This window comes from Cucurbita moschata, unplaced genomic scaffold (genome assembly GCF_002738365.1).
Source record: "Cucurbita moschata cultivar Rifu unplaced genomic scaffold, Cmos_1.0 Cmo_Scf00104, whole genome shotgun sequence".
Classification (NCBI taxonomy): domain Eukaryota; kingdom Viridiplantae; phylum Streptophyta; class Magnoliopsida; order Cucurbitales; family Cucurbitaceae; genus Cucurbita; species Cucurbita moschata.
In genome coordinates this window covers 214,542-224,433 of record NW_019268620.1, presented here as the reverse complement: position 1 = coordinate 224,433, position 9,892 = coordinate 214,542, and the positions used below count along the sequence as shown (strand labels likewise).

The window sequence follows — 9,892 nt, the reverse complement described above, 5'->3', positions numbered from 1 at the left end:
ATTTGGAGCATGTCTAAACCTTGAGCTAGGATATAACTTCTTGTTTCATTTGGAGCATGTCTAAACCTTGAGCTAGGATATGACTTCTTGTTTCGTTTTTAGGAACTAAACCTTAGAGGTTGTCATGTCATGCATCGTATTTGAACCATGAAAACTCTTCCGAAGTAACTCTTAATTTTCTCCCCTTGAGTGCATAGGTGGCGTTGTCATAATCATGACATCCTGCTAGCAAATCGTGGTGCAGGGCATCTCATTTAGGTGAGGGAGATAATAAGTTCATCATGGAATCCTGCTCATGGTACATATACCATAGCATCCCACCTCGAGAGAAATAGGGGCCTCGTGGTACACTTCGTTAAGTGAGATAATGGTTATTTCAGGCATGGATCCTAGCAACTTGTTAAGCATTATGTTTGCATTAACCTAGGTGTTTTCTTGGATTCCTGGTGATCCTAGGTTTATGTATAACGTCTTGGGTCAAGCTTGAAACTTATAAGTTCTTAGGAATAGCCCAGCATGATATTGTGCACGTAGTATCTATTAGAGACCAAGGGTACATCTAGGGAATCTATTATTTCAGGGATACCACTTTAGTTATCCTAGGAGGTAAAGTCATATGGATCGTGATGAGCATTTTCTCCCATATCTTGGTTTCATAAGTAAAGTTTTCCAATAACTCCCAAACTTCATTACCATCTATAACCTCTCAACATAAGAATTCATACAACATTTCATAAGATAAGATCTACTGAGAAAACCTGAGAAAAGGTCAAATTTTGAGTTGACTTGGACAGTTCAGTTGAACTGGCCGTATCATCGTTTTCTTCCTTTGAACAGGAAGAAGATGAGCATTTTTCGCATCGCCGCCATCTGAAACTTGGCCTGTACAACCACATTTACAGCGTTTCTCTCCTCGATTTCTTTGTGAAACTTAAAGATGGATGTTACAAGAAAGGGTAGGGATTTATTTGATAACTTCTTGTGGATCGTAGCCTAAGATATTCGCTACCAAAGTTCATCCAAAATCTGATTTATGGCTGGAGATAAAACAAAGGATTTCTTATTGGGTAGCCGATTCTAGGGGTTTCAAGGCCCTATTTCTTCATTGAACCTCTTCCATATCCTATCTTCAGGTTAAAGGAATTGGTTTGGAGGAACGTCTTTGAGTGTAGGACCTTAATTTCCAGAAATCGTTCTCGGTATGCAACTCACTTAAAACGCCAGATTTTCGATCTCGTGGGTAGCTTATTCTACGACGTTTCAGCTCTCGATTCCTTCATCAAGTTTACTCAACTTCTTCCTCTGAAGCTAGAGGAATCCTTAATTTGAAGGAAAAGAGATCGTAGATAGGAATTTTGACTCTTATCCCCAATTTAATTTCGAAACCTATTTCCTTCAATTTGGCATGCTCTTGAGGTTATTTTTCTTCGTGGTTTCTATGGAAGCATTCCTTGGAGGTGCAGAAACTGATTGGAATCATTCTTGCTCGACGAGCCATCATGTATCCTCGGATTGGATTTTCAAGTTTTTCTTGAAGCTTTTCAATGGCAGATTGAATTGGGGGAATGGTTTCTGGGCACTTTCAGCACTCTATTCCATCATAGAACTTGTGGGTAATCTTGTTGAGAAACTGTTTGAAGAGAAATGGTGGAGGATTGCTCTCGAATTTGGAAGAAATCTGAGAGTAGGAGACCCATAATCTAAACGCTTATTGCCTTCGATTGGGGGATCGACCTTTCTCGATTCTTATTCCATATTGTTGCTCCTACTTCAGACTTTATAGGAGGAGCTTAAACCAACATTGAGAGCTCCAAATTCTTCGTTATTTAGAAGTTTGAAGAGAAATGGTGGAGGATTGCTCTCGAATTTGGAAGAAATCTGAGAGTAGGAGACCTGTAATCTAAACGCTTATTTCCTTCAATTTCTGGATCGACCTTTCTCGATTCTTATTCCGTATTGTTGCTCCTACTTCCAACTTTATAGGAGGAGCTCTGGATCGACCTTTCTCGATTCTTATTCCGTATTGTTGCTCCTACTTCCAACTTTATAGGAGGAGCTTAAACCGACATTAAGAGCTCTAGAATCTTCGTTATTTAGAGATCAAACTTTTTGGATAATTTTTTGGAGATATCAACTCCGATCATAGCCTTACCGACCTTGGCTTTGAATACTAGTCGTTCGATGTGATGATCTGTGTGTGTTCGTTCTAGATCATATCAAATTTTGGAGGAGATCCGACGGTTGAGATTTTAGTTCGAAAGATTTTGCTCGAATGGTCACGGTAGATGCTCTGATTCTAATTAGAGTGGCATTTCTGTAATTATCCATTCTTCCAGGAGTATTTAGGTAATTTACCACTTTCTGAATATTTTATTATTATTTTTCTCAAAAAATCCATAATTTTTTTTACAAATTTCTCATCGTTTTTTAATCATTTTTCTCTTTTTTTGAATCTTGAGATTCCTTCTAGATAAGGAATTACAAATCCGGAAAGATTCTTAATAATTGATAAAATTACTTTTTTGCCCTTTTGATTCACTTTTTCCTTTCCAATCCTTTTCAAAAGGCCTTTAACTCCTTGAAATCACTTGTTAAGGTACACGAGTGACTTGACTAAGTCTTTTGTTCTTGCTTAATCCTTTAATTTTTTTCCTTTCTATGCTTTAGGTCTTTCATGAGTCGCTTATTCTTATGGGAGATAATTTTATTCATTTTTGGGGTGTTACATATACATACTCGTTACAAACACAAAATAAGAAGCAAACTCAAAAGAACAACAAAAAATACTAGATTAAAAACAAAGCTTAGTCCATGGCCCACACTCCAAAGTCCACTCTCATCCCCAGCCAACTCTTAGTTACTTGAAAAAATATTATAAACATGGAGTGAGTAAAACTTAGTAAGTAGCCTACTAGTAGGTTCTTAATCGCGACCTTAAGCTAGGATATTACTTCTTGTTATATTTTCAGGATCTTATACGTATCTTGAAAATCTTCCCCTAAAATAACCTTCAATTTTCTCCCCATCTATCTCTTTTTAAACACTTTTGAAAGTTAAAGAGTAGTTTTGAAGCTTTTTTTTTTTTGAAAATTCAATCGTATTTTTTTTAGATAAAGTGCAAAGTTCAATGGTATTTTATTAATTTAGATTATAATTAAAAAAAAATACAAATTATTGTTGATTAAGTTAATATTAATTTTATTAAAATACATCACACCACATCAAAATTAATTTATTCCGACTAAAATTAAAACTAAAAAATCAATTTATTTTAAACTAAAAAATTAATTTATTTTAAAACTAAAACGTATACTTCATTTGACTAAAACATCTCTTATCCCAACTATAAAGAATTTAATTCCAAGCTCTCTTCTAATAGACAAACGATTTATTAACCTCTATTGTAAGATTTCACTTCATCAATTTAAGTAGCGTCGAACTATAAATATCGAATTTTAAAGTATTCCTCATCAAAGTAAATCTGTTGAAACTATCTATCAAAGGTGTTCCATAATGAGTTGTGGAGAAGTATTTCCTTCAATTCTAATTTCAATTAAGGATGTCAATGACAAAAAAGTGCAAGAGGCTAGAAGGTTTGTAGTGGAAGAAAATAACAAGAGTCATGGACATCGTTTCGTTTACAAGTTGTATCATGTGTCTTATTCATGGTTACTTAAATCTCGTTGAATTGGTGCGCCTTTCACATCAGAGACATTTGTACCTTAAACCGAGCTCTTTGCAATAGCGAACTTATTAAAAACTCTTTGCTTGCTGCAACATTTTCTTGACATAATTGGACTAAAGGACGGTATGGACGACCATAGCTCATTGTATGGGTCTCCAATCATGAAGTGTGACATCAGATCTTTGTGTATACCATATTCATTAACTATAACATGGCAATAAATTTTTTATGTTTTGACTGGGCATGCCATATTCTGTTGTTCTTATATATCTTTATTTACCTGTGATTAAAGCAAAGAAGTATAGACATGGTTTCCAACCAACCCTTCCTTTATAGTTAGTTCGACGAATGAGTTTTTGTTATCATTTTATCGTTAACCCTTCCGCTTGATTTTGTGTTATGATATCATACAGGGAATGAGAAGCGACCTTACTTGGACAAAATTATATACCGTTTGGTAATTATTTGATAACAAAGATAAATTGAATTATAAGCATTTTAAGTTTAAAAGTAACAAATTACTTTACACTTTTACTTATAATCTTCATATTCTTTACATAGCGATAAGGAAGGGAGGGATAGAAAAGATACTCATAATACCATTATGACTATGCCATATTTCATTAATAAAAGAGAGTAATACATCCACAAACACACACACATATATTTCGAGAGAGAGAGTGCTAATTATAACTAGAGATAGCATTCTAGTAGTTGTATTGCTACTTGTGGACAAGGAACTCAAGAACTTCTTTAAAAGATGAGAGCTTATGAGTAGGTGGCGATGGATATATCACATGCACAAAAAGAAAGTTCTGCACCATTGTAATAAAAGACCAAGGAATATCATTGGTAAATAGTTTCAAGAGATATTGTTAGGCCAATTTTGTTCATGAATACTTAAGAATTTGATATTTATAGTTGTAGTTGAACGCTACTTAAATTGATGAAGTGAAATCTTACAATAGAGTCTAATAAAGCGTTTGTCCATTAAAATAGGTTGGAATTAAATTCTTTACAGATCGAGATAATAGTTGTATTCTTTATGTCATTGAGACTAGTGTTACTAGTACTTGTTAGTATATTTGAGTATAATATTAAAATGATTAGTTATTAAATACTGTTTGAATTAAAGTGTTTATAATTCATATGATCTTCATAACCTAATTCATAAAATAAAAAAAAAATAATTCGGAAGCATTTATGTGCTAGATCAAAATAAGATGCATAAAAAGAACTTGCCATAATTACTTTATTCATCGACCTTTAATCTTAAAAGTAACTTAAAATATTGCAATATTGTGATTCAATCGCCTATTATGAAATTAAGCCCCAACTAAAAAACAAATATTTTTAAAAGATGAAAAAATTCATAAGCCAACCAAAATATGTATTCAAAGATGAAGAATTCGCAACAACAATCACAAACAATATTAATTAGCATCTTGTCTTTTGGTTTGTCACATTTTCAAACATGAACAAACCTCAATTTCGAGTCGTTGAGTATTATGGATCATAATGGACAGTACTTTGCAAGTAGCTTTGAGCATTCACAAAAGGTCAAAAGTTGAATTTCTTTAGAATGGTAACCAAATAACCGATGATTATGGTTGAATTTTTAAAAAATACACCACAAATTTCATTTATAGATATAAATGGAACCATTGATATAAAACCCTGATTATATAATTGCATCTTCACTAACAAACCCACCTCGAAGTGATCATCTTCACCCGAGGCTGCAAATTAAGAAGCCTTCCAGGATTACTCAAAAGTGAACTTTTAAAACAAATGAACCTATATTTGAGCAAGAAAAATCATGTTACATGTGTCTAGGATACAACAGAGACACCAATGCAAGCAATCACTACCACCCGAAGTTTCTTTGATATTATAGTTGGATCTATGAGACTCATCCCTCAGATGTGAAAGAGTAGTTATATCCAACATTCTTACTTGTGTGCCTCTTGCAGTACTCTCAACAAATGGATCGCTTGATCTATTCTACTCTACTTTACTTCCTCTTGATAACCGTGTGGTATTGACACAACTCATATTGCTGATAATCATCACTTACATCCAAAACTAGAGAATAGCGGTCGACTATCGTCAAGGACCCATTCACCATTTCCATTCCTACCGACGGAAAAGTTTTATTACATTCATTTCTTTCTCCTTTCTAACTTATTCATTCTCACATTAAACTTTTTTTTTATTTAAAAAAAAAATTAAATGTGAAAAGGGAGAAAGAAGGAAGAAGAAAAAAGAAAACCCTTAATTTTGAAAGCTTATCAAATACTCTTTGACCGATGTAAAGAAAGCTTGAGAATAATTTATTCTCACGTCCCTCTTTGACACTTGTTGGATATATATCCGTCCTTCACATGTCATATCATAATCATATCATATCGTAAAAACTTCGTGGTTATAACCTTCCCTAATTTATCATAGCCTTAACGTCCTTAGACATATCATAGTTGTGTCGTTACCTGAACATACCTTAGTCATAATGTTACAGGAACGTATCGCAACGCAATCGTTCTATCAATCTATCATAATCCTATCCCTTTCTACCCATAACCTAATCGTATTGTCTTATGAATCCATCGTGGCCATATCGTTTTTATCAATCTGTCATACCCATAGCACTTTGATACGTAACCAAACCATAACGTTTCATGAACATGTCTTACTTCTATCATTACATCACGTTTAGTGCATCCTTCTCGTATCCTATCTCAAATATACCATTGAACACATGGTACCGTAAGTATTATCATACAATTCACATATTATAACATATCATAAGCATATCGATTCACAAACATTTCACACATATCAATATATATGACACTTGCAGAACCACGGGCACAGTCAACATCAAATATAACCATACGGATGGTAAGGCCACCTACCTGATTAGCTTAGGTTGGTGTCCCAATTTATCCTTAAGAAAGTTCAATTTGTCCTTTGTATTAAAGCCAACCTATATGAACATGACATCAATTTCAATCATTTCTCTAAATTTTATGATGCTCTAGTGTTAGATTTCATGGGAATATTGCAGGAGTAAAGTCTGAAATGTCTCTATATTAAAACTGTTTAACACTTTACAAATCTTGATTTCTGGCTGTTTGTGTTTTTTTTTTTTTACTTGTGTTTCTAATCTTACTTGGGTGTTTTTGTTACATTTATGTTAGCAATTAGCCAATTTAATCAATTCATCTTTTATGTTTTTTTTGGCTAATTTAATCTATTCTATTTATTTTATTTTATTTTATTTTTTTGCTATTGATGGACGTATCTTTCTAAAACATACTAAATAAAACTAAATAATTGGTTAAAAGAGGATATGAGATATAACTTAAGGTTAAATTTATTTCCATATGAAAATAACTCATTCTCATGTCCATCTTTGCTACCATGTACTAAATTAACAATTTTATTTCTCTTTGGTCAAAACAATCCTTAAAGCACAAAATTGAAGTTGTAGTTAGTCAATTATAATATTTGACGTGCTAGTTTTCAAACTACTTTAAATGGGTGTAAAGAAAGTATGAGAATAACTTAGTGTCACTAATCTGACACGTGTTGGGCATGTATTGAACACTTGTTAATACAAGGGATACATTACAAATTTATAATCCATCGTATCAGACACTTGACTTTGAATATATTTTAAGAGTGAAACGTACATTAAGCTTTTTTTTTAAGTATACAAATATATAAACTTATTTATATGAATTTATTTCTAATATAAAATTGATAAATTTTTTGAAATAATTCTTTTTAATTAATGGATCATTGTCATATCAGTGTCCTAGTTTTTTAAGAATGGCATGTTACCGTATCTATTTGGTATCATATTTATGTCTAGTATCTATATCTCATTTTTATTTTTGTTACTCTGAGATATTTTGCTTTTATAAATAGATATCTTCACGAAAATAAGTTTAATTTATGTTGAGATGGAGAATAAAAATTGACACTTAAGAACGTTGATACTTGGGACTTTGATTCCTCTTAGTGTGAAGCTTGCATCTTGCAATTATTTGGGTAGAGGATGTGTTTCACTTAAAATTCACAGAGAAAATAATCAAATAACGAACCATATTTGAGAGAGGATAACTTTTTTTTTTTTTTTAATCTTTGAGAAATAAGAAAGAATAAATATTAAAACATGGCATGAATGACATCTTTTTGCATCTTTGTTTTGTTCTCCTAAATGTATATAAAAAGAAAAAAAAAATCTTATATATTTTTAGATATAATTTAAGATTACCTATTTAATAAAACTTCATCCAAACTTCTACTCATAAATTTAATTATTATTTGTATACAATTGTTAATATGTAAGAAAATACACGTACAAAATGTTTATACTATTGGTAATACACTAGTCTTGGTTGTTTGACTAAAACAATGCAACCATTGTCCAAACTAAAGAATTTGATTCGAAGCTATCTCCTAATAGAGGGAGGCTCAATTAGACTTTGTTGTAAGATTCGACCATGTCAATGATGAAGAAGTGCAAGCTGTTGGAAGGTTTGCCGTGGAAAATTTCAGAGGTGATAGATATAATTTAATTTACAAGCGTGTGGTGAATGGTCTTTTCAGTCCCATATAGGCTTTGACCCCAAATTTTATAGTATTGTGATAGAAGCTATAAATGACAATAATATTCATTGATCAGATATTGCAATTGTGAAGAAGTTCCAGTTCTGTCATATGCATCGGACGCTACCGCCTTCCTATAAGCTCTTATCTTTGAGGAATTCATCAAATTCCCTCTCCACAAGTAACGCATCGGACGCTACCGCCATCCTATAAGCTCTTATCTTTTGAGAAATTCATCCTATAAGCTCTTATCTTTTGAGAAATTCATCCTATAAGCTCTTATCTTTTGAGGAATTCATGAAATTCCCTCTCCACAATTAACAGTACAATAAGTCCTCTCTGTATATGTGCTTGTGTGGAACGCTTGTGGAACATTACTCTCTTTTATCTATAGAAATGGTGCTTGTGTGGAACGCTTGTGGAACATTACTCTCTTTTATCTATAGAAATGGCATAGCTGATATAATAATCCTTATATAAGTATCTTTTCTTTTTCTCTCGTACCCACCTTATACATAACATGTTAAATTAACTCTTACTTAAAAAAATAATTTCTCTCTTTTGGAGATGTAAGGTATCAATCCCCGTACCTCTCCCATGCTAAGCGAGCACTCTACAATCTGAGCTACATCCCCACAATCTTGCATCACAAAACCCTAAATTTTCCGTCATCAATAATAGTGAAAATGAAGAAATATTGCTACCCAACATGTCATGAATAAGGAAAAATTGAAAAGAAATAATATATTTAATAATAGATAGTCTTATTTTTGGAGATGCGGGGTATCGATCCCCGTACCTCTCGCATGCAAAGCGAGTGCTCTACTATCTGAGCTACATCCCCATGATTTTTACATCATAAAACCGTAAATGTTCCATCATCAATAATAGTGAAAATAAAAAAATATCAAAATATTAATACAAATAGTTTGGTTTGGTGATGTCGGGCATCGATAATTGTGAAAATGAAAAAATATAATAACAAATTAAATACTTTCTTTTGGAGATGCGGGTTATCAATCCCCGTACAACTTGCATGCAAAGCGAGCGCTCTACCATCTGAGCTACATCTCCACAATTTTTACGTCACAAAACCCTAAACGTCTCATCATGAATAATAGTGAAATGAAAAAATATCACTACTCATTATGTCATAAATAAGGAAATATTGAATAGAAATAAAATAGTAATAACGAATAATTTCTTTTGGAGATGCGAGGTATCGATCCCCGTATCTCTCGCATGCTACATTCCCACGATTTTATATCAAAAAACTCTAAACTTCCCATTCATTAATGATATTGAAAATAAAAAACTATCCCCGCTCATTATGTCGTAAATAAGGAAAATTATGGCTAAATTATGGTCATTAAGTATGAATGTTACAACTTTTGGAATGCTTTCATTTTGAGGCTATATAAAGCCATGTATGTTGTATTTGTAAGGAGACTTGGAAAATATAGTAAAAGAAGCATTTGTGCTTTTCTTTAGCCAATGGCGAAGTTTATTTGCAACTCTATGTAGTTTAGGTTGCATGTAGAATCATTCAAGCTCGACATGATCAATCTTGCTTGTGGAGTGATTCGAATC

General features: G+C 32.7%; 1 non-coding gene across 1 annotated transcript; it reads right to left on the bottom strand.

Annotated features, from left to right (window-relative positions):
- Nucleotides 1-9,073: 9,073 nt before the first annotated feature.
- Nucleotides 9,074-9,146, bottom strand: TRNAA-UGC. The gene has a single exon. It is a non-coding gene; the product is annotated as a tRNA-Ala (tRNA).
- Nucleotides 9,147-9,892: the final 746 nt, after the last annotated feature.